The sequence below is a fragment of the Euwallacea fornicatus genome, chromosome 15, assembly GCF_040115645.1.
Source record: "Euwallacea fornicatus isolate EFF26 chromosome 15, ASM4011564v1, whole genome shotgun sequence".
In the NCBI taxonomy this organism is placed as follows: domain Eukaryota; kingdom Metazoa; phylum Arthropoda; class Insecta; order Coleoptera; family Curculionidae; genus Euwallacea; species Euwallacea fornicatus.
This window is the reverse complement of record NC_089555.1, coordinates 1,482,680-1,509,165: the sequence shown is the minus strand read 5'-3', so window position 1 is coordinate 1,509,165 and position 26,486 is coordinate 1,482,680. Positions and strand designations below refer to the sequence as shown.

At 38.5% G+C, this 26,486-nt stretch overlaps 1 protein-coding gene and 1 long non-coding RNA gene across 3 annotated transcripts in view; one reads left to right on the top strand and one right to left on the bottom strand.

Moving 5' to 3' along the window:
• Positions 1 to 603, bottom strand: part of LOC136343692 (leucine-rich repeat-containing protein 24-like) — a 101,429-nt gene extending 100,826 nt beyond the window's left edge. Inside the window, exon 1 of the mRNA XM_066290581.1 lies at positions 399 to 603. The gene's annotated coding sequence lies outside the window, so the exon portion shown is untranslated. The remainder of the gene's footprint in view (positions 1 to 398) is intronic.
• Positions 1 to 26,486, top strand: part of LOC136343699 (uncharacterized) — a 99,847-nt gene that overhangs the window by 48,529 nt on the left and 24,832 nt on the right. The window lies entirely within an intron of this gene.

The window sequence follows — 26,486 nt, the reverse complement described above, 5'->3', positions numbered from 1 at the left end:
ACGACTGAAACTATCGAGATAATTAGGAATGTTTACTACAACTTCAAACGAATTTTACATCACACCCAAACGAGAGAAATCCGAACAAAACCTTCGGTTCCAGTGTACCTTAATCCGGACCCATTCACCGCCTAAATCCGACAAGCGCAAAAAACTTTCAATTTAATTTAGCACTATTAATCAATGGAACGAATCTTTGAAATTTCACCGTTCTAATCCCCAATTATCGATCACCCCTGTGATTTTTACGAATAATCGATTAGAGGCTACCAATATCGATCTGCATCTATTCACACGTTTCATCTAGCATTTCCACTAAACTTCACAGCTGCTTCGTTTTTGATATCAAAGCCATGAATTAATCACCTCCCCATATAGACAACCACCATTTCGCTCACCTCAAACCGGCGAAACCACCCCCAACACAAATCTGGAAGAAGTCCACTCAGTGTAACACCGTTAAAGTCTGGATAGCACTCTAAGCCTTCCACGTGACTTATCGCGACGTGACCGCAAACCAATTTGGCCTAACCGAGTGCCAAATGTCAAACTTCTGGATCGAGTCTGGAAAACGACGCCGGAACAGAAGCGGCGTCACCAGGACTCCACACGTAAACTGGATGGATTTCAAATTCGCGGCGTTGGAGACGGTTTGACTCCTGGAAATCGCGCAGAATCTCGTCCGACGCCGCCGGAGAGAGCTGATCCAGAAATTCTCGTTATGCGGGACCTTTCCCATGATTCTGACGAGAGGAATTTATGGGACCGGCATGTTTTGAGATTTTTGCCGATGAAACTTGTCGGAATTGTTTAAAGAACGGCTTTGGATTTGTAATAAACTGGAAAGAGGAGTATTCGTGGAATCTCCAGCAGGGTTTTAATCAGCCGAGCTTTCAATCAGAAGAAGTTTAAGGAATTCGGCTGGATAAAAGAGGAAGCTCTCCACCTTTAGCAGGTTCACACTATAATTTGAAGCGACCCGGAAAATAACGCAGCACTGTTCAATTTTATGCCCTTGTGTGTCCTTAAGATTTAATATAAAAATCAAACATCCGAGGTACCAGGACAATCCATTCTCTTCGCTCTCGACCTAAATTGAGTTCTGGCAAATATGTTTGCCATAGGAAAATCTATTTCCAAAGAAAATGCTCCAGGTCCTCAATAAACGCTGAAATCTTATTTCTGTTTGTACTGCTGTGACTCGTGGATGTCCCCAGGACAGTTCTCTGTTGTCTGTTCCCCTGAGCGACTTTTAATGTAAATCTCTGGAAACGTTTAATTCCTTCCGCACACCTACTTGGCGATAATTTAATTCAGTTTGACCCCCAAGGAGTTTTTTTTATCAGGCCCTTATTGTCAATAGTCCGCTTCGAGAAAATGAAAATCCTTCTTTATTTTCGGGACGACCTCCAAGTAATAACAATAATTTCTAAGCATCTTCGAGCCCTTCTTATCCCTGTCGCCTATTTTCAGAAATGAGAAAACAGTGCCAATAGTAAGGACCGCAGGATGGAGGATGGCGACGACTTTTCCATTTCCAGTATGACCTTAATCCTTTGAGCTACTGCGCTCAGATACATAAAAAAAAGCAGGCCGTAACAAAGGCGTTACCAGTTGTGCTTTGACTTATGTGCATCAGAGATGTTTTATTGGGGATTTGACTGAGTTATGGCAATCTAGGAATGAACCGGGAGATCGCCGCCCCGAGGGGAAGTTACCATCATGACGGGCGTCTGGAAACCGAGGCAACTCGGAAGCGTCGAATTAACCGTTCATGAGAGTTTTTGTCGTTGCCGAAATTTATTAGATGGCTCTTTACTACAAACTTTCCATGAAAAAAGTCGTTCAAATAATGGAAAAAAATTGCTGCCTGGTGGAATATACCCGAGACGTAGCAAAATTTCTAGCTTTCTAGGTCAGTTTACGTTCCCTAAGAATTTTCTAGTAATTTAGAAACTCTAGAAATTTCAAAGCTTTCTAGGGAACATGAAAGAAAGAGATTTCTGAGCGAGCTCTGGCCCGCCATGCATATGAACAGTTAGAGGGACCAAATGTTGATACCGCTGAAATGAAAAAAAATTGTAAATAACTTTCAATGAAGAGAATTAAATTGATAAAATTTGTAAATTCGGATAATTCGGTGGGAATACCAAATTTCCAGAATCAATCTATAGAGAGGAACCGATGTTTGGTTAGGGAATTGAGTTTTAAGGGTTTTCGAGGCTTAGCATTTCTCTTCTGCTTCTTAGGGCATTTCTATACTACCGGATTCGCCCATAGATTATTATGTGTAGAGTGCCTTTAAGCCTCTCTTTAGTAAATTTCTCACAGTATTCACAGAGCAAACCCTATGTATAAACCTAAACAAACGTATATAGAACCGACTCTCCTCTCCCAGTTTGCCTTAATCAAATCTCGTCGTAATTGCGCCGCTCCCATGAGTTTACGAATGAGCCACAGTGAGAAATATTGAATAATATATTAGATCTTGTAACAAGGCGTGTTATTGCGTATAAGGCAAGTTAAATCTTGCATGCCAGAGCAAACTCCGTTTAATAAACAGACCGTAAGTTTCCTGCTACGCAAAACTTCAGCTTAACCGGTCTTGAAATATTCAATTGCAAGTAATATACGTGGATTGTGGAGGCTCTTTCTTAGGGGTATCCTGATGCAGAGTTAATGAACTTGGTCTTGTCTGACTTGAGTATGCCCTAAATAAACCAGATCGTCGCGTCCCAGCTCTTGAGATATGAAGTCTATAAGGGAAGAACTAATTAAATTTCGGGGATGGATTTGAAACCGCAAGATTGAGACGCCAGCATGGGACTAATTGCATACTAAATGACGTTGACGAACTCGCTAAATTTACTTGCTCGAGCCAACAAAAACCGAAAAAGTTTAATGTTAATGAAATACTAAAGTGCCATGTGTTGTCGAATTAAACGCCCGACATCCATGGGCATTCGAATTAACTGCGTTTTGGCAAGCAAATTAAAGCGGTAAATTGCAGTCCGGGTCAAAGCCTTGTTACCCTTTTTTCAAGGAGAATAAAACCAATATTGGACTCCCGATATATCCACCTTCGTTTGGAAAATAATGCAGTACCCTCCCTAGCGAAAAGATTCCGTCCACAAATAAGGTCCTATTTCAATTTTATCCAGCAGAAAGTCATAACACATAAAATTGATCCAAGGGTTGAGACATCTCATTTACACGACCTCAATAGATGGCCTCGTAAACAAAAACCAATTTATGTGGTTGCCCTACATAAGGGCGGTTTTTATTCCGAATCATCCTACCGGGGATACAGAAAGTTAGTGGAATTATTGAGGCGCGAGGGTGGAAATGTATCAATTAATTTTTTATAGATGGAGCGCGGGGGGAGGGGGGGGGGTGGTGCGATGCGAACGGAGAAAGGAGAAATAAAAAGCAAGATTAGTTGAAAGTATGTCTGAAACGTAGGGTTAATTCGCAGATGCCAGCAAAAGCATAAATGAATATTTTGTTGTGTAAACATAATAGGATAAATTAGTTGCAAACCTAGGCCGTGGCGAAATGTCGAATTTTAGCGTAGCAGCGCCGCTGGCAGGCCTTTGTTGTATTGTTTCCATTTTTTGTATTTTTGTATGGTGGTAGACCCCAAAATAAAAATGTTTTGTTTTTTCGGAAAGGAAATGTCATAAAATTTTTCAACAAAATTAGCGTCCTTCTAATCATCCCCTATCAAATTCATTTCGTAACTATTACCAGAAAACAAATACAGTGAAAAACCTCCCTTTAGTTTCGACCCCTCCAAACTACCTTCAAACGTTTCAACTCTAACAATTATTTTCACCCTCTTTAAATATTTTAAATATTACTTATATGTGGAAAATGAGTTCTTTAAGGAACTATTGCAGATATTGCAAGGTTGCACAAGTTTACAGCACTCTTCGAGGCAATTAAATTTATTTATATTGTAACAGATCGATTCATTCGTTTACGAGGTGTCGCCGCTCGAAACTAGAAAACTGGCGAAAAGATGGAAATGTCCCCGATTTAAGGATTTTTTTGAAAAATTTCTGAACTTTTGCGGCTCTGACGAGGCTCGCTCATTCCACTAGCTCGAAGGAATATTATTTACGGTAACTCCTCTACGAGTTGGCGAGATATTGTCCTCTCGAAACTTGGGAAACAACTATAACTGGGACTTCGTTTTTCAGTCTAATAGACTGACGCGTACAGAATTAATTTTTATAATTTAACGCGTTACTGCGGGTTTATTGTTGAAGCTAAGGAAATATGATTTATAAAAAAAATTCAAATCTTGACAAATACTTTTATAATATGATATTACAAAAACCAAATTGATATTAGAACTCAAAAAAATCGATTAAAGTTAAGTTTTTTAATGAGCCCCTTTATATATTCATGTATATTTAAATTTTGCATGAAATATTTTCCCCAATTTTAATTTGCCAAAAATATATTATATGTGAAGGTTTGCTCCAGTGGTTTCCGACATATTTCAATTCAGAAGACAAACATGATCAACGGGAATGCCAGACAAATCCGAGTCAGCAATGAACGATGGGTTGAAATGCATTAAATCCTTAAATAAACTAAAGCCGTGTCAGCATTAATGCCATATGAATAATGAAACATATTTTTTCAAGCTAATCAAGTCAACAAAAAAAAATAAACAAAAATAATCACAGAAGTTCAGTGTGGCCACCATTATTGTCTATACACTTCATGTGCTCTGTGTTAATTTTCAAAATCGAATTTGCGATAAAAATACTTCATTTAAATTTTGTTTTCAATGATCAGTTTTACCACTTATTTCATTTGACTAATCAGTATCGTTATAAACTACAGTTTGTAAATAGTTCCATACAAAAACTTTCCATCGGGGTGAGATCTGGGCTGTTTGGAGGCCACAGAATAGCTCCTGTTTTGCCTACCTACACTTCTTCCCTGTTGTTATATAATTTCTTATTTCTGCTACATTAGGGGGTGATGCCCAGTCTTGGTACCAAATTAGGTTGTACTCTATCAGAGGAAATGCTTTTAGCTCATTTTCCACTTCATTTTGCGAGGATTGTACAATGATACTGTTTGGGTGATTATCGCACTAAGCGTTGATTGAGGTACGACTTTGACATGGGATCTTCCTAATAGAACGAGGATTCTCATTTGTATAAATAAGAGTAATTTTTCTGTTATAAATGCCGGCCATTGGGAACAATGCTTCGTTGGGCCATACCCGGGTGTTCGCTCCTTAAGCGCAGCATTTTTTCGCAATGTTATAAACGTCATGTTCATTGGTTATTTGCTAGTTAATGGATGGACGTTGTTTGATAGAGATAGTAGCGATATTTATTGATAATTGAAACAGTTTTCCTTAACTTGTATATTTTAAAATATCTTGAAGCATTTACTGCAAAATCACTTGGCCTTTCCGTGAACAAATTATATTCTTGTTTTCTTGTTTCGTCTTAAGGAACAACAAGAAGGAAATATTTTCATACCTTGGAAATATAATAATATATTTAGATCCAATTCTTCATTTGATATAATTCTTTGCTTCTCTTTTAACAGTTTTCCTTTTTATAAAGTATCGTTCAATATAATCGTGAGGGGAGAGAAAGCTCAGGAGGAAAACGAGCGTCATCGGCCCGAGCTGCATTAACATTTTTATTATTTTGTCAACTAAACGAACAACTTTGAATTTTCCATCTTCGTCAAATATTACTTTATATTTTTCTGGTAATTGACCAACAAGTAATAAATAAGCTAATTCCACATGAAAGTAGTAAAAATTGCTTTGATGTCTCACATTTTTTTCTTCCGCTTTCGACAACGCGCCCGCCTTTTCAATAATTTATTTAAATTGAATATCGGAAACTACTGGAGCAAACCCTGACCTACTATATATTTTTGGAAAGGGAAAAATTGGCGGAATCCAAATATGCATTAACACAGAGCGAGTTCCATTGAAAAAGACTAAACATTGATTGATTTTTTCGGGTTCTGATGCTCGTTCGTTTTTTTCTAACATCACATCATAAAAATATACTTCAATATGTAAGACTTTTATATAAATAACCTTTCAAATTACAAAAGTTAACTTTGCACGGTAGGCGCCTTCGCCTGGTCTTCGGAATCCTCCAGGTTCACCATCCAAAACGCAATTTTTCGCTCTCGCAGCTATTTCCTTGGTGATAGCTTTTTTGGTCTCCCCTGTAAAATGATCGTTTTTGGACTTATTGAATTTGCATGTCACCGCGACGGAAAATCTCCAAAATGTGATACAAAGTAGGTATTTCGACTTCAATGAGTAGTTGCAAATTCCACCTAAGAAACTATTTCATTAAAATTTATCAGTATTATTAAATTCCAGCACGAAGTGGAATGCCATTACCCACGTCATTCAAATTCCATTGCATACTTCCCACCGATATTTCTTAAAATAGTTGTTCATGATGGTTTTTGTTGCGGGAACAACTTTTTCCAACGAGCGTAATCTTTCCAGCTCCGATCGTTATTGCTCGTAACTTTTGCTTAATTAACTTGAGAAATACATTTGGAAAAGCTTATTATTTGCGAAGGGAATATGAAAGCAAGCAAGGGAGGGTAACTGGGCTGAAGCGCAAAGTTCCCTTCCTGTTTATGTTCTCGTGTTGAAATTATATCGACAATGAAATACGAACTTCTCAGCCCCGCGTATATGCGTTGCTGAATTCGGTTAAAATTCTGGCGATTTTTGCCAAATTAAAAGGTTTAGGTAAACCGGTTTATATCCAGGCCTAAATAAACAGCACAAAGCTAACAGACCAAACGTTTTGACGTTAGGCAAATCGAATAAATCTCCTATAATAATTGTCAAACAAGCCGGATAATCAAGCCTCAGCAATTCACTTAAAAATTTTGCATATTTAGTAGATAAATCTTAATTGGAAGGAGAAATATTTGTCCTTCCCGGCTTAGATTGCAGGCTTTCGTGTCTCTCATCATCGAAACATGAGAAAAATTAACTGCCGGTGAAAGCAGAGAACGTATTAACCCACTTTCCGAACAGATTTAATCTTTAATTAATAGGATCTTTATTTGGTAAACTAGCTCTTATGCCGGATCCCTCAAAGAAGGTCTTACCGTATATCGACTAAATCTAAATTGATTTATTCGCGAGGCGTTTGCCTAGGAAATTAAGTTGCCCCGAATAACCCCTTTTAAGGGGGTTTAGTGTGTGTTTGAGATTTCTGTCTTTTGGAAACAGATTCGCGGAATTTTTACATCAAAGAGGGTACATTCGCCCCCATCGACGCCTGTTTCCGGGATATTCGAGGTTATCAAACGATCGCTGCTTCAAATACGGCTGTTTTATATACATTCGCGGAACATGAAGTCGAGCCCTCCGTCGGTTTTTCAATTTAAAAATTGAATTTTTCACAGAGAACCTCCCCATACTCGTGGAGGGTTTGATCAATGCAAAATAATTTGTCCAATTGCGAAACGGAGAAAATCGGAGATCGTTTACATTCTTGAACCGATCCGAACAAAGTTTAAAGATAATGAAACTGCCGACTAAAGGAAATGAAGGTAATAGTGACTGAAAATAACATCACATACGGCCCTAAAGGGAAGCGTGCCCCATTAACTAAGCTATTCCGACCACGAAGTTTAGCGAAAAACCGAATTAGTGACGTTTTCCAGCCCCCAGAGGATCGTATTTTGCTGTCCATAAAACTATCTTTGTCGAAGGAGAGAACACTATTTACACTTTAATCCAGGGCAACCGCCCGAATGTGGCGAAGCCCCACATACTTCTTTCCTTCGAACATGGAAACTTTCCCGAGTTTTATGAAGTGCACAATTCTTAATGTAAACAAGCCCGCTGAAATCTGGAACTTTATCTCAGTTCTCTGTTAGTTTGGATCTTGTTTGAAAACTTTATGCCCTTCAAAATATATTTAAGGGATTTGCTAGTTTGGATGGGGCTTAGAAGTTGTTTTGATTTTATATTCCGTATAGCTGCACGCGATCAAAAGGAGAGCTCTAACTAGATTTCCCCGAGGAAATTTTAGCATTAAATCAGCTTCACCTAGCACAAACATTTCTAATAAACTTTAAGGTTAATTCCAATAAACATAATTGTCGACAAAGGGATCTAGGAAGGGAATGGCAGACGATAATAACCTTATATACAGTCCCTAAGGGAGCAACGCTCGATTGCCTTAGCAAATGCAGAAACGAGACTAGTGGCTGAATAGGGCCAGAATTAGCATATTCTACATACCTTAGAAGTTGCCGACACTTTTCAACCACACATCGAGGGTCAGACAGCAGGTGACGCGTAATTTCTGCAGGAATCATATTTCTGTGTAAAAAGCCAAATAGAGGCTCATTTCGCCAATGTGGGTCGCACATTTGGGGATTTACATATCTCAGCAGTATCAGACCTGACATATCCGTTTTAGCAATTTAGAGCCTCTTTATTACCAATCTGAATTGGTTTATGGCTCCCTAGTGGATTAGCGGTCTATAACATCCTTTTTAGGGCTATTTTCGCTACAATACAGTAACTGGCAAAAAGCACGCACCACATGGGATTTTTTTTTTTAATTTGAATTTGTCAGAAACTTTTATTTTTGGCAAAATTTCGTGCATTCCTGCAAACTCAAAACGAAGTTTACTTAAGTTAGTTAGTTACTTAGTTTAAGTTTAGTTAAGTATAGTTTTAAAATTTGTATATCTTATTTGATATGGGGCGCATTCGAAAATTATGAAAATGGCTCATGAATAAAGTACCTTTATTTTTAATTTTAGAGGAAACATGTATCATAAAAAGTTGTTTAGAATTAAAGAAGAAGCTCAGCAATGAAGTTTCAAGGTTCTATTTCATAAAACGTTTTTTCAGATTTTTTTTATAATTTACCCCGTATAAAAAATTAAACAAATTTATTTAATATGCCTGTTTAGAGTCAGAGGACGTTAAAAAATCCATATTGTATTACTTGAGATACAAATTATATTCTAAATAATCATATACAAAGAGATGCACAAATTTTATAAACTGCGTTTTGTATTTGCAGGAATATACAAACTTTTACCAAGAAGAAAATTTTCTAATAAATTCAAATAAAATACAATCCAGTACGGTGCGAACTTTCTGTCGGTCACTGTATATTCATGAAATCAGCTGATTCGTGCGTAGAAGTTTACGTTGGTTGTTCAGGGGCGTTGATGATCAACTTAGCGTTCCAGGGTTTCTAAAGTTCTTTGATCAGAAAAAATGGTTTGGATCCAGCTAAGATCGTAGTAGGTCACCAGTGGTGATGTCAAAATTCGATGGACATTGCCCAGAACTTCGTTGTGGAGAGGAGGAGACATCTTGTCACGTGCTAGAGGAATGTCCTTGTTTCATGCGTGCTTCAATCGAGTTCCAGAGGCCACCAATCCTATTTTTTAAGGAAATCAAGAAGTCACACCCCAATAGAATCGTCAGCTTTATTCACTCGACGAGACGACTGTAACTCCACCTAGAAGCGCCCATTTCGATGGCTCCCACCTCTTTCAATCAATCAAAATCACTTAATAACTTACTCAAATGCAAAATTGGAGGATAATTTTAAAAGTTTTTATACAAAGGTGCTGAGAATATTGAGATGGATCCCCCCGATGAAAAGTTTTGTTGAAAATTCTTGATAAATTTTGGTTCAGCCGTAGAGAACTTGTAATATCAACTATGGGAGTACTGCAACTGTTAAAGACATTTTTCTGTCTATATTTGATGTTAAGCAACTCCTAAACTATAAACAATATTTGACTGTGAGAGGAAGTCCTGTAGGGCGATTTGTCCGGGCTGAGAAGAGTTCTGCCACCCTCCGTTAGAACAACCGTGAAGCTCTCACACATCCCTAATAAATTCTACAGATATCTATATTTGAAAACTCCACTCCTCAATCGATCTAAGTGATGATGTATCGGAAACGCTGCAGCTCTGTCAGCGTCTGGACGCAATAGTAACTATAGCTTATCCTGCAAAACAGGATCCTTCATCTAGTGCTACGAGCGACATCTATTGGCGACGAATTTTCATTTAGCTTAGCGAAATATTGATTCCACCGTTTCCTTTAATCCAAATTTCCATAGAGTAGCCCCCGGAACTGAGATGTCGCCACTATATCATTGCAGCCTTTGAACGTTTCTAATTAGAAATATTTTCATCGGGAACGCTCATGAATAACAAGCAATAAGAGAGAAGTATGACGATAAATTTGTTGGAGCTCAGTATATAGTTAATTATTTGATGAGACTTAGGCTTCAAAGAAAAACACGTGAGTTAATAAACTGGAAGTTTGCACGAATTCCAGAATAGTCGTTTTGTCTTAATTCAACTTTATGTTCCTGGGAGAGATCCAGAAAAAGTTTTAATAAAATTTGCACAGGCCAACGGCAGCTTAGTCCATTTGTCAGTCTGACACTTCTAAATAATTCAGTCCCTGACCCTTTGCTTTGATATGACCCGCAGGGCACTGCAAGCAGACAAACAAGTGCTGAGATTAAATTTCAGCGACTTTTTGCGGTTTTGAAGCGGAAAAAAAATCAAAATCAGCGTCCATTGAGGACATGGAATAATGCATGTCGAATGACGAATGCCCCGGAAAATAAGGAAAACCTAAAAATCAGAATGGGAGTTTCGGCGGAGATGCCTTAAGTACCTATATTTCGCAAGGATCCCTGCATATGTATGAGTTATGTTCCGGGTCGCCACGTTCTTACTATATTTTATTTGTTATCGGATTCAAAGTTCGTGATGGTTTTTCCGATCGACCGTGTTCGACGTTGTTGAAGAATTAGAAATATTGTGAGTTTGAGGCGATATTTCAGAGCAGCTGTAGTGAATCTGTTCCCTATACATCAAACACCGCTTCGAAACAAATCTTCCAATTCTTGGACAAGTAAAGCGGCCATTTAAAGCGGCGATAATAATTATTTACAAGGGAAAATCAGTGGGGTTCGCATTAGTATGCCGGCATACCACAGGCCCTGCCGGACAAGATATACGATCCAGAAAACCTGGAGAAATAAATCCAGGGATTAGGTGAGGGCGGTATGATCGAGTCCCTGCGAGCTTAGGCGGTCGACCAATGGAAATAAACGCCATCTGCTAAAGACATTTGCCTTGTTCCAGTCTCAACCATTTATCTTGGGCTTTAAATCGGTTAAAGATGGACCGATTGCCTTGGTAGTCTAACATTTAAGCGTTGTATAGGTGCTGCTTGCAAGTACAATTCGTGTCTTAAATTAATCACAAAATCCTCTCTTCCGAACTTCGCAGGGAAAATCCTTGAAATTAGTTTAATTAGGGGAGATTTGGCCCCACAAATTTGCGGAGTGTTTCACGCGTATATACAAAACCAAAGATTTAGCGTAGCGTGAATGAAGTGGGTGGATCTAAGCCCATTTAACCTCTTTTGTCTGTGCTAACAAATATTTCTTGTCTTCCGCGTCTCGCACAATGGCAATTACGATACTTTCACTATCCTGACCCGACCCAAACTTTCATTTGACTTAAGGGCTTTGAGAGTTTCTAGAATGTTTTCCCTTTGCAGGAAAAACAGAACTATTACCCTTCGTCACTATAATTCCGCCAAATCCTGGAATAAACCTCAGGCGAAGGTCGCGAGAGCCTAAGGAAAGTTTTCTAGTTTCCTCGAACTATAGAAGTTAAGACTGCGATTAGAGGAAATTTAAATTCTTCTTTCGTTCATTACGGTTTGGGCTAAATTAAGTGGTCGTACATGAGATTGCTCATAAAAAAATTGTCGGATGTTGTTTTTCTCAGCAGTGAATGTCCTAAAGGATGAAAGCCAGGACAACTCCGACAGTTCTTCAAGAAACCCCAACTACTCTCAACACTGGATCTTTTGGTTTCAAAAGATTTTTGGCTGGTTTTCTGCTTTGATGCCGAGAAATCTCCTTGAAAAATTACTTAAAGGTGCCCACTCAGAAAATTCCTGGATCTCTCTTGGGTCTTGTGGTTCCTCATCCCGAAATTCACAGATCCAACAGATTCCTCTACAAGGGAAATGTGGGACAAAACTGAGAAATCTGGAATTAACCCTGGTCGGGACTCTTGCCACGAAAACTCTCGCACTTAAAAATTTGCATAAACACTTCTTTTTAGCTCGGAATGCGGGGTGATTTAAGAGCGCAAAGTCGTAAGGAAATCAATTTTAAACTGTTACCAGCACTGGGACGTTTTGGAAAAAGAAATCTATGGAAGATTCTTGCCCCTATGTTGTAGCTCCTTGGCGTGTTTTCTACATTCGTGCCGTCGAATCTCTGGCAAAAATTACGACAGAGTTAGATCTCAGAAAGTATCCCGAAGTATCATGGATAGCTTCAACCAAGTTGCTGAAAGAAAAATTTCTGGAAAGTTACTAATATCTCAAAAGACTGTTCGCTCTGAACTTCAAAGCTCCAGGCGATTTTTCTACTGTAGAAATTTGGAGCAATACTGGAAAATATGGAGTCGACCCTGTTCTGTGTTCTTGCCACGTAAACCCTTGTACTTAAAAATTTGCATAAATACTTCTTTCTAGCTTGGAATGAGAGTTGATTTAAGGGCGCAAAGTCGAAAGTGTTTCGATTTTAAGCTGTTGCAAAAACATTTTGCTTTCAAGGAGGAAAAAGAAAAAACGACTTTTAATCGCGAAACGCTTCGCCTACATCGAAAGCTCAGCATGAGGTTCTGAAGTCTCTGAAACTACCCGTTTATGGGCAGCTTATTGCCCTGCTTATTTCCATCGTCCTTTTGCAATAAGCATGTCTGCAGATAACCTATTTTTCCCTGAGAAACAATAAAAATTTAATTAAAATTCCTTGTTTTCGTTCCGCAAAGAAAAGAGTCTTAAGTATTTCAATTTACCTTTAGCTAAAAGAGCTCCCCGTAAATTTCATCTCTTAAACGCCGCTATTTCAGGTTTTATCATGTAGAGAGTTTAAAGATCATTTCCATCGCGTTAATCCTACATCCAGTTGAATCGAAAATAGATGTAAATATTTGCTTCTCCTTATTGCCCCAAACTTTCTTTTGCTCGTTTTTATGCCCGCATGGACCTGTGCTATCAAGTTCACAAACTGGCGCAATCATATTACCATTCTCCACTGTTGATTCCTATCGGAAAGTTCGGTTTTGTTTACAGCCTTCAGGCGGTTCAATTTGAAAAAGTTTGCACGTTACGTAACATAGTTTATCCGGAATATTGAAATTTCACTTCGACGGGAACTTGGCTTATTTATTACGTTACAGTGACGCAAATTCGAGGCAGCTAAAGAGACCATCTCGGAATAAGGATAATCTAATCACTTAATCCCCCGAAGGCTTCTCTTTCGGTTTTTCTGACCACACAACTCACTTTATTAACAGCAATTTAATAATGAGAGAGCTGCCTCGAATACGGGATGCAAGTTGTTCAAACGGCCTGTGTGTGTAATGTTGGCTGGACAGCCAGAAAGGCGTGCAAAATTGGCTAAACATTTCCCTTTAATCTTCAATTCCATCCAAAAATTAGACGTTGAGGGAGATTAGCATGAAGGCTTTGTTAAATATTCATATCGTGCAAAAACTGAATGTCCAGACTCAGTGGCTAGTTTCAGCTATTATTTAAACCCTGACCATTAATTCTCATTCGTATATGGGAAGACGTTCTATCAATTTCACTTAAGAATCAATAATTTGAGTCTAAATGGAATGCAAGACAACCTGGAAGTTCCTGCTGACGCCGGGCATCAGGTGATGTTCTAATAACCTGCCAACAGAGTTCTGACGCCATTGCTGGCGTGATTCATAATGTTACGTTATGGCGTCACGACGCCTTCCGCCTCAAAACGCCCTTTAATAAAACGCGGAATCTCCCTGTCGCGATATAAAAAAAAGGAAGAATTACCACTTTGATTGTCACATCCCTCTGGGTTTGTTTTCGCTTCAGTTGGCTTGTGAGGTCAGATTTAACGTGTATGGAGCTGAGGACCTGACCTGAGGTTATCGGCAGTTGCTCCGGTAAATGACCTCAGTAATATTCCTAAAAAGGCCCGTTGTGGCTACTTACTTGGGAGTCATTAAATATCCTTTTTTAATGAAAATATGCATCGGTCGAAAATCGATAGAAAAGCTTTCCCCTCGTCTGAGTCGAACTTATCAAGTTTAACGGGATATGCACTAAAAGAGTAAAAAAAAAATTGATGGGGTGTCAGGTTAACGCTGTCATCTCCATTCGTCCCTGAGTAATGCTTTCTCTACCCGGAATAAATTTCGTCGTCAACTGAAAGTGATATGCGGCTGATATCTTTACACTACTTGCTTTATTGGAATAACAGCTTTTATAAACGGTTTTAGGGCATAAAATCTTGGCTTAAGTGCTTCGTATATTTCCCGGAAAAATGTGGTTTTGTGTATCTCGATGGCTCGTCTTCTTCGTCGCCGGGCGAAAGGATTTCGTATGTTGGGGGAGTTTTGTCAAAACATTCGGATATGCCTGGAATTTCCAGGTGTTATTTTCAAGAATTAGGCGAAATTCTTCAGGGTGTTCGCCTTGAGAAATATAGATGTAACCGTTTATTAGTAAAATCGATGCTGCAAAGCTGCCTAATTGTTGCGCTGTCAAAGATCTTACCACATCACATATATTTGTCGCAGAAAATTCGCTCGGCCTCGTCACTTTGATCTGACGAGATCTATTACAGCTTTCGCAGCTTCCAGTGAGCGCGCGAGGCGCTCTGACAGATCCGCACCTTTACATAATATATCTAAGATTTTTATTACTAAATTTCGTATGTACTATTACTCTTTACCGAGTTCCCATATTGGACACCCTTATCTCAGACACGTTCCGCGTTTGAAATTCTATGATTCAATGTGATTGCAACCGTATTTTAAATGAAGCCAAATACGTAAAAATCGAGTGGTGTCGGATCAGCTGGTTGAGGGGGCCGTGGGGTGACACCAACGCACCGTTGACTTTCAAAGGCGGCACTCAAATGCTGCCGAACTAGATGATTAAAGAGAGAGGACGCACTATCTGTTGTTGACGAGAAAATGAATTCAAGAATTTCGGAGTTTTCAAAATAAATGAAAAACCAAAAACAATGTTGAAGATCTGCTTCAAAAATTATTTGCATGGGCTCTAGCAGCTTCCTATTCACATTTTGTTGGTGTTTGCTTTATGTAACTTGACTGCTTGCGAGCCAAACCTATAAAGCGATGGTGGATAAGAGTTTTCTAGCTCCCGTCAAATTTGCATAGTAAATCTCAATATAATAACCGGAGGGACATTAATGTAGTCGGGCCCATTGCATGCAAAACGGCTCGACTGTCGCAATGCCGTTTGCACTGACATTCTTATACGCTTCCATGAACTGGAAGTTGGCCATTCTACAAAACGTAACGAAGAAATTCATGTGCTGCTCGCGGCTGCCTGATTTAGATAAGCTAATTTGACCCCAAGTTTATATTACACGAGAACTTAATTAATGGCTTGATTTCACAATCGCATGCCATTGCTCGACATAATGTGATTACCTCGAGAACCAGGATAAATTACTGCAACTTTTCGAGCCTACTGTCTCCTATGTCTGGAACTAGTTCGAGAAAAGGGAATTTCTGACAATTTCGACTCCAAATTTGCAATTTGTAATTTCAAATATTTCACTGATCGATTTAACAAACACAACCTCAATAAGCACGAATATATTTGGTAATAAAATAAATATCCAAACAAAATACACGCACATAAACCTGGTACAGCATTTTGTTTGCGTTTGATATCAAACCGTTTATATCTATGACTGAAAACATTATATGCACTAATAGAATTTTATTGACAGAGTTTTAGATTATGTTTGCCCAACTCGTTAAAATCTACGTCTATGTGTTTGATAAATTTAGAGGGAGTTCCTTGACCACAATTGCGCCCCAATTGCCACATAGAGACGAAACTCGGTTATGCCAGACGCATTGGTATTCTCGACGGCTGTTACAAACACTTTGATTGGTTACATTGACACAACAATAACTAACTTCAAGATGAGGAAATACGTGATTTTGGAAGCAATCGCAGGCACAAAAATGTGGATTCCAGGTGCTCATGAGAGAAATTAAGGACGAAATTTAATCGTCGGAAACAATAAAACACGCCGTTTAGTTTCTATGATTTCGGGATATATTCCATTGACCCAAATCGGGAAGCCACAGTCACTTTGCAAAAAAATTGGGAACTTCGATCGGTTTTTTAATTGAGGCGCATTAGCACTGACAACCATTCGCCAGATTCATTTCCATTTCCAGCAGCAGATATATTACTCTTGCACAAAATTCGGGTTATGATATTCATGTGTCTATAAAAACTATTTCCCGAAAAACAGTCTCTCGATCGAGTAGTTGAAGGAAAAAGAAGCGGAATTGTCTTGCCTTGCAAGGCACAAGGGGTCCAGAATGGGTAAGGGTACGAGGTCGGTTCATATTAGCCAAGTCTGAAATATTTCCCGCTAGAGTCATCTCGAACTGAGAAGACATACGTTGGCCGGCGCGCTCACCGGATTTATCCCCATCAGATTACTGTTTATGGGAAGTTTGTACCCGTCGATATTAATGAGCTGCGGAGGATCACCGCAACTTTGAGGGCCTAACTAAGAAGTGGGAATACTATAAGGTCAAGCTGAAATTTAAGGACGCGCGGAAATGGAGGGCACCTCTCACAATTTTGTTTATTTACTTATTTCTTATTTTATTGTTTTCACGGTACTCTTTTCGAAAACGGGATTTTTGAGCTTCGTCTTGGTCGGTGCATCGTTCTCGTTCACTTTCGTCGATCGTGCCAGTGATATTTGTTTTGTGATATTTTTAACAAAAACGTGCTGAGGTCATCCTCCAAAGCAGATCAAATTAATTTCCAATCTTCATGTTTGATCACCAGGCCGGCTGGGAATAGGATAATCGCGATTAGAAAGCCTATTATAAGTGAGGTAATTTAGAGAGACGTTTACTTAGTACGTAATTTATTGTCAGCAAGCCAACTAAGACCTCGTGAGGCAGTAAAATAGACTACACATTCCACGGAGATAAACATAGTTATCGCCCATAACCCTCGCATCTTATCTAGCGGCCCTAATATCCCCTGGGATTACATCGTGGATTATCCATACATATGGACCATTCTGTGGGCTGACGACGATGAAGTAATTATGACGATATTTGCTAATTGGAGTTCATTTTCGTCTTCTTAGTGCTCTATTAGCAGTTTTCATGGTGTGGAAGGGACTGTGAAATTAATCGTTTTGTCTGTACAATGAGACAGCCCAAGATATATGCACTATCCCGAGGAAGATAAATTATCATTTTTAGCCGGAGATGTTGTCTATATTCCCGATGAAACGTCTCCTAAACAATATTTCAAACTGTTTTGCACTCTTCGAGGAAGTGCACCAGAGAAAGTTTACAAGGGAGAAGCGACAAAAGAACAGGTTTGATGTGTTAATTTATCTTGTTGGATTCGGGTCATTCCCGAATTAAAAAAAAAAAAAGAATTACGACGTAATGAAATGTTTTTCGTTTCAGTCCCCCTTTTGCCTTTTATTTTCGCCCACACTGTACCACTCCCTTGTAACAGCTCTTAATAAATTATTAAAATCCCAACTGAATGCTTAAACGAGACACCATTCTTTAACTATTCATCATGTTTCTTGACGATTTAAAATCCATGTGCAGTCGCGAATATTACTGATGAAGTTCATGTTACACCCACCTACTCGCTTTACCTGTATTTTTTATGGGAAACAAAATTTATTAGAATGGCCCATTATACATAACATCAGATTAATAATTTCCAAAAAAGAAACGTGAAAACTAACGAATTGTTTAAACACATGAGATCGCGTGCCAGCTAGAATCGTTCCCTTTAAATATTATTCCTGTTAATAACCAGACAATGTTTCAGTTTGCTTTGCATTTCGTTTTCGAGTCGAAAATACAAGAGGAACCTTGCCGGTTTAATGCAACATTTTACAAAGTGGGATTAAATTTTAAATTCAAATTTAATACTTTATCTGAGGGCATTCGGGGAAATTATTTGGCGGAGGTAAATTACTTTGATGCCAAGAAGGCAAATTTATGTCGTCCAGAAACCTCACACTTACCAAAGATGTCGATCGCAGATACGCCTTTTTGATATACGAGGGGATGGTGGTAATGATTTGTTTACGTCACCTGCATAGAGAGGATGGCAGTTAGTGTCGAAGTTAACCCCGTAGGAACTCCTAGAATTTTCTGGATATAGGTAACCTTTGCATTTAGTGTATTTATCGATGATGAACCGATTCGCGTGCGCGAAACTACGATTTTCATCAATTTCTGAGACATACCCGGCAAGTTCTAACTATCAAAAAATGTTCTATGCAATTTTCGAAATTTCAAAAAAGCACCAAGCCGCTAGAAATTTTTAATCTGAACAAACGAAATTTGCAATTCTTGATATCACATCGTCATCATCTAGAGAACTTTAAGTTTATGCAAATTTGTGAATTTCCCAAAATTTCTCTAATGACCACGTAAGTCGGATTCTCTTAATACACCGACGCAGCATCCCTGGAGCAAGCAGCAATCTCTGGAGGAATATCGGAAACACCTGACTGGAATTATAGAGGGATTTTGTCTACTCCTAATCTGAAATTGGTAAAATTGTCAATTGAAATTATAATTATTGAACAAAGTTCCTGAATCACAAAAGTTAAAAAGTTCTATGTCTCCAAATCGTCATTTGCAAACCTCCCTTGAGCGCTTAAATCTGCCCTGAACAACTGGCAAAAAATTTCATTCTTAAAAAATTCTCTGTTTTAGTTAATTTCTATGTGAAGAAACAATAATTAAGAATGTTCAATTTATACTTCAAATTAAAAATTGTTTTAAAAAAATTTTGGCAATTCCTTTAATGCTTTACCAAAAAAATTGAAACCACCTTCAATAGCGTACCTTCCATTAAGGTTTTTTGTTGCAATTTCCGAGAGCAAATTAACAACCTTCCTTGTATTTAAATCTTTTGAAAACAAGGTCTGGGAAATATGCTAAAAGAGCCTTTATGATGTATTACAGAAATATTCCTCTTTCCAGATTCGCCCCTTCTCTATAGTTGTGTAGGGATCGCTTTATTTTGCCATAAAACCTTTTCAAAAGGGAACACCCTCGGCCAAATATGATAACAACTGCCGTTTCTCCTGTATACACACCTTTTATTGAAAATTATTCAAATTAAAACCGACGATACCCAGGCGAAATTTTACTTTACTCCTCAAGGGAGCACAAGGCGTATGATATGTACTTCGTTTCGGATTGGAATATTTTGCTCATATCTGAGAGTTTCATGAAGATGATTTTGTGGTTACCTTTGTAGGAATAGTCACAGTCTTTTTTCAATTTATTCAGATTAAATCAGAGGGGTTCAGTTTCATCGGATTGAAAATTCCGGAACTCTCGGCCCTCATCGCTCTATAGTAAGAAATGTTTCTTCCAAACTTAAATTTTTTTCTGCTTTCCGTTATTATAAAAATGTTCAAGTTTCTCCATTATTTTCTCACGAATTTGTTCTATCTTATGTTTATACGCTTTAAGTTCTCGTTTGCCTATGTTTTGTGAACTATTTTTCTGAAATTTGCTCTCAATTTCAGCTCAATAGACGCATATTTTTCTGAGTTTTTTTAACGTTATTTCCTACGGGTTCACCCCGTTTATCGCATCGCTATTATTGAGAGGAAATTATCCGGTTCAGTTGGGTGCTGAGAAAAATCTCACTCCCCTTAGCCATTCCACAATATCATGTACTTTTCAAGTTGTTTCATTTGGGATCTTGAGGTTTCGGGATTTACCTTGCTCTTTGGCATTTCCCAAATTTCCAATTTTCTCCCAGGTTTCATCTCTCAGCAAATTCGCACACAAATACAAATTGTTAAACCAGTCAAACTTATCACACGGTTAAAGGAAACCGAAAATTAACTTAACCTAATTTAATCGCCTGAAGCTACTAATACGACAAGAGTGGTCTTTCGAATAAATTTAGTCCGTTAATTAATAAGTGAATCTTCCTGACATGAGGTAAAGGATACAATATGCCCGGGGTGTTTAATTGGAATACCTAAGGGACGGAATTTAACCCCTATAATATTAACAGCGGCCATCCAAGAAGGGGAACAGATTATTTCTAGTGGAATTGTCCACCGGTACCCATTGTGTAAAGTAAATTCAGCAAAGTTTCGTTATCGTCCAAGTTTGATAGCAGTAACTGCAACACTGGTGGTTTCTAAAAAGTTCTATGGTGTGTATTTAAAACTCCTCTATGTGTGCCTGGTCTGAGAGAGCGTCTGTTTTCGTAATTATATTATGAGGGTCTTCGGCACGAATTCACTTAGCTAATTAATATACTCGACAAACCAAAGATATAATGTGCTTTGGGATATTTAAATGAAGTGTCTACCTGGGGACTAAACGGATGCGGTTACATAAACAAGACTTTTGTTCTCTGACAATTTAAATACATATAGTCCCAAAAGAAGACATCGGCTGAAAATCCGAAACCTTTATGTCAGGTGATAGCCGAGCGACGCCTAAAAATGCGAGAAAAGAACATCCGCCGCTTAAAACTCCATAGAAGTCAAAGCATAAGGGAACAAATGAAGAAGATCAAAGAATTCCTTTCTTTGAAACTTCGACGGAGTAGATTGAGGAGTGCCGTATCTCATACATCGTTGGAATTGGAAATGTTTTGCTTGTTAAAAGATACCTTTCCGACTTTGGTTAGGAAGAGAGGTTTCCGAATAAAATTAAATCGACTTTGAAAATTCCCCAGTGTCAAAGTTTCTAGGATTTCGACGAGAAATATCTCAGCAGGGCAGAACAAAGAACAGAGGGAACTAACTAAGCATAAATCTTTATAATTCGGTCTGGATCAAACGCCGTCTTCTCCATACAATCAATTACATCCGACGGAAATATTTCTTCCATTTTCAACTCATGAATATCTCCGCATAATAAATGGGATCATTTTATAAATCATTCGCTCGATAAGTTACCGCACTTTATTAAATGGGATTAAACTTCCTTAGGGTCGATAAAAAAGATATACAGTGCCCTTTTCTTTCGTCTTATGCATTGCATGGCAACGTAGCAACTCTCATTTGTCTCAGACGCTTCGTGGCTGCTACAGCTGGTTGACGGCTTTCACTATGAATGCCGCTGTTGCCGGAGTGTGAGAAACTTCTTTACCATTTTGAACTTGTCTTCTAGCAAGCGTGCGAGCTCTCGTGAAAAAATAAAAGGGATCTCTTCGCTCTCATTTATCACAGTCAGTAAACCTACCATTCTCATTCATTGCAGTGTATAAAGCAAGGTACTTGTATCTATAATCAAGACTAATTTTCCTCTTAAAGAGTCAGTGGCATTAAAAAAGTGCCTTATTATGCGGATTAACTGAGGACAATTCCACATTCCTTTAATGCGGCCGCTGAAACCGACTCTGGTTAAGTAGGTTCGTTATGACCGCTTTGTCCTAATTAAAGCTCCGATTTTTTTCCTGTGTTCGATAATTTGTAAACAAATCGTAAAAATAATAACGGGGACACTTTTGAAGTAGAAACAACAATTTTAATGGAATTTATTAATTCGTTTCCGGCGCATAGTGTTCTGGTTTCGCAAATTTATTTCAATAGGCCAAATTCAAATGCAATTTGGCTGATGAATTTATTGTTTGGAAAATTTAGATTGGGGATAAATAACGGCAACACCTTTTCAAACGGGCTGTTGCGACCGTTTAAATGCAAAAATATCCAATTGCCTGTTTAATTGCGTCGATTCCCATTGCGTTGCAACACTACCAAATTATTATCATTGTCAAAAACTATAACGTTGTTTTGCGATTTTTGCGTTTTTCGGTAACAAAAATGTGAAGATATTTTTGAGTTTTCACTGAAAAAGAAGCAACAAAAAACGAAATCGGCAATCCATATGTCGTGAATTTTTACCGAAATGACAAAATGGCGAAGGTTTTTGCTGAATGTGCGATCAAGTAAGCTCTGATCCAATTGAGCTGCTACCGTGAGCGCCACATTGCACAGGAAGCAAAACGCTCAACTTTAGGGGCCGTTCGGGGAGATATCAACAAAATTATCGATCGCTGAGAGCCGGTGAAACATTGCAGATTATGAGAAAAGATCAATGAATGATTTCCTGCACATTTTCCAACAAATTGCTAACAAATGTGGCTCTCAGCTCCATAGCGAGTAGAAGACAAATCTAAGAGCTAATAACAGCGGCCTTTTAGAGAGATGACACTGATTTGTTTCCTCTGCCGGATTTTGTCGACTCTCCTTTATCTCGTTCCGTTCTAAAAATGATCCGCATATAGAGCGATTTAGGCCAAGAGTTTTGCAATAATGCCCAAAATTGGGCGTGTTTATGAAGTTTCGGAAACTTTGGGCGAAAGTTCGCTATTTAGCACATTAATAAAAGCCATCACGGCGCGGAACCTTCTTGTTTATGTGGGTTAAATCGGTAGACCGTCGGAACTCTTATCGACCGTGAAATATTCGAAGAATTTAGTTCGATCTTAACCGGAGAATTCACTTTCACGAGTAGAATTTATGGCAAACTGAAGAGAGCTCGGTTCCGCTCCGTGTAATTTTACGAATTTCAGTGGCCGACATTGTAGTCGAGAGTTCTATGCAAAAATGCCTCGCAACCCGGATTTATCGTCATTATAAATCCGGTGCAATCGCGCGACTAAATCAGATGTCAAACGCAATCCGGCAGGCAAATCAGGATGAATCTGACGCGTTAGGGCTAAAATATCCCTGGGGCGTGAGCCGTCTTATATATCATTATTACGCCTCTTTGGCTATTTATCTTATGTCCGAGGCAGACGGTAACACATTTTCCCTTTAAAATTTACACTAAAAACCTCCTTAAATATTAAAGACACACCTGGAGCCGGCAATAAAAACCCAACTTGCGTGGGTTCCCCTAACTGATTTAATTTTCAGTTAAAGTAGTGGTAACTCTGGCTGTTCGAAATTCCCTTTCTGACCGAACTCTTCGATGCAGAAAGTGGCCGAAAATGCTGCTTCATGCATTCTCCAGATGTTGACGGTCAAGGAACGAACGTATTAAATTTAAGCGAAACTGTTCCAATTATTCATTCGAGGCCTCGCGGCGAGTCAATCAGCAGATAATCAACAATTTTACTAACAAGTTTCACAATCTGCTCATTTGCGGGGACTGATCTGGAGCCGCTAAAGGAAGGTAACATTGATCAACGGCTGGAGGATAGTTCAGGAGCAGCGAAATCCGAATTAATTTGACCTCTAAAACTCACCTAAAACCGCTTTATAAAACGCGAACCTGAAACTTTAAAAACTTCCACGATGCAATATGTAACGGAGATTGATTTTGGCAAGTTTTCCTTTAGTCAGAAAAACAGTGTTTTAAATTGCAATAAATCTTCCCTAAGGTGGGCAAAACTTTGCGGACGCCGACGTTTCAAGTAAGTTTCAGTTTTTCGGCTAAGGTATTTTTGAAATATTGCCCCAAAATACATACTTGCCCCGGGTTACGTTCTGCTACTCAATCCCAAGGAGCTTTTTCCATCTTAATATTGGGTAACCAAAAAAAAAGTTTTGAAGGATTTATTAGCCATAAAACATCAGACAAGGTATAAGCGAGCTGGGCCAACGAATATTGACATCTCTTCCCCGAACTGGCATACAGATGAGTACAGGTCTAATGAAATTTGTAAACTTCCGAATGTGAATGTGAGCGAATTCCAACAACTTTTTGCCTGATTTAACCAAATAAAACTCGCTTGAACAGTGTCGGAACTAACGAAATTTGGATCAGGGAAACGTGTCTTTGAATAATCTGGAAAACTGGGGATTTTCCTTCGCATTCTCTATTATATCCACGCAAATCAAATTTATTTCGACAGCCAATATCGGGGGTTAGACAGCGTAATCTTACGAGAGTTTCCTCAAATTCTGATATTTTGGAGTGATTTTAAAGCACAGCCAATTATCTACAGGGCCCCCTAAAACTGTCCGTACATATTTCTCTTGGAAAACGTGCTGGAGGAACGCTTTTCGTATGATTGATTGGTACATCTGTAGCATGTTTTGCATGCGAAACGACTGCCGTATTTTACTACAAATAATTCTCGCCTGTGTTACAGGGGTTGAGCCGTTCGCTTTCTCATTGCTTCTACATCAGATATTGGCGAGAATTAATCAGCCCTCTCGTCACTTTGTAGATGGGGGGGGGGGGGGGGGGTCTCGTTATAAATCCCCGGAAAATATCCAGTTTCTATCCAAAAGTCGAAAATGAGTATTAAAGGTGCCATTACAGTTTTCCCAAATAATAACGTTTGTTGTTGGAGTTTTCGAGTCCCGACAAAGTTTAATCCTTCTTGCCGCGATAATTTTCCCTTTCGGGTTAGTGAATAGATAAGAAGAATGTTAATTAATTTAAAACTTGGTCCGAAATTAACTTTCTAGGGATAATAAAACTCGTTGTTTCCCTTGCGAAACTTAACAAATGCTTTCGTGTTTTATGCCTTTGAGTGTTTACCCAGTCAAGTGATCCTTAAGATTATGATTAGCAAGATTTACTTCGTCTCGGAGATTGGGGGAAATTACGGCGCATGCTTGCGTGGGAGCACAGGGTGTGCCAAGTTCAACCGTCGCATGGGAACCATTAGAGCTACAGTGTCGGCTATACGCAGGCAAAAATGTTCCTTTATTCGACGTCCGGAATAGTTTAAGTTTGGAATTTAACATTTACGCAGAAGTAGGCACAATGAGTGTGAAATACATAATAAAATCATAAAATGGAAATTTGCGACCAAATCTGCTTTGTAACCATTCCACTGGTTAGAATTGATTATTACAGATAGATAGAGAATGAAATTGGGCATAAATAGACACAAAATAAATCATATAATTAAAGAAATTGAGCAAAAAATTACATTTGTTTTTGTGTTGTGAGCGAAAGGCACCATATGGAATGATCGGATAAAAGGAATTAACAGTAAGGCGTGGAGACCTGCGAACTTCAAAACTAAAAGAGATACAGCATCGGCTAAATTAAGGCAAATATGCGCAGTTTACTGCTCATTTAGAATCCGCTCTAAGATTGGAAATATTTCCAATACTTCCGGATATCTCTGGGAATTTCGTGCAATTATTGGGGAATTTCGTTGTTGCTCTCGTTGCCGAAAACAAAAACTATAACGCTGTTAAGCCACTTTTTTATACGAAATCGAAAGACGTTGCAGAAGAAAATTTGTTTTTGCCAACGGACGCTAAACTTCAAATAATTTAATCATTCAGGCAATGATTACTGTTAACGAGATGCCATACCGTGCGTCCCGAGATAGGAGGACCGGTTCATGTGAAAAATTTTCGTTTTTTTGCTATTCAGCCCTGATCGATTACTAACTGATTTCTAACATGATTTCAATTTTAGAAAATCGAGGGTGTTTTGGAAATTTTGGAAAAACCAATTTTTCTCTGGACCAAAGCATATTTTCCCTGTTAAATCCTACATGAATTTTCGCTTTAGTATAATCGTAAGCTATTATCATTAAGTAAATAAAAAAATGTAAAATATCATATTAAATTATTTTCGGCTAATCGATCAATTTGATGAAAGATGGTTTTGGGGGGGAAGTGCCGCACATCGTGGTCACCCTGATCCTCAGACCTTACAATAATGGATTTTTTTGTTTGAGCAGGAATGAAAAAAGAATGTGTAGAGAGCATATTCCAAATAATACAGATATATAAAAAAAATAGGATAGCAGAGGCAGTTCGATTATTTTCTAGAGAACGTTCACAGGCAGCTTTTCAAGAATTTCGACCCGTATTAAAAAAGTAGCAAATTAAAGAGATTTAGTGGAGCTTTAAGTTTAATATGAGATTATACATGTTTTAATTGATCCAATGATAATAGTTTATCCTTTTAACGAAACAAAAATTAGTGATAAAGCACTTTGCTTTGGGAAATAAAGCAAAACGTAAGAAATCAAGGCTCGTCGAGGACCTTCAAAGTGGGTGCATGGGCTTAGGACCCAAGTCTAAACAACTTTTCTTAACGACATTATGTCATATTTGACACAGAAACGACACTTTACATGAAAATTGTTTTTTTTCAGGAATTCCAAAGACATACGTGATTATCTAAAAGCGAAATTATGGTAGAACTAGCCTTTATCCAAGCCGGGCTGAGTCCCAGAAGTAGAGAATTTAAGCTGAACATTTTTTACGTTTTACAAGAGTTGGTTCACCTAGCCGGGAACACAAGACATGTAAATCATCTCGGACTCCTTCTATGCTCAGAATATATCGATATATTGTTAAACTTTTTTGCGGCAATCACGTTTCCCTCACTGCCCAACCAGGAAAACATAAAA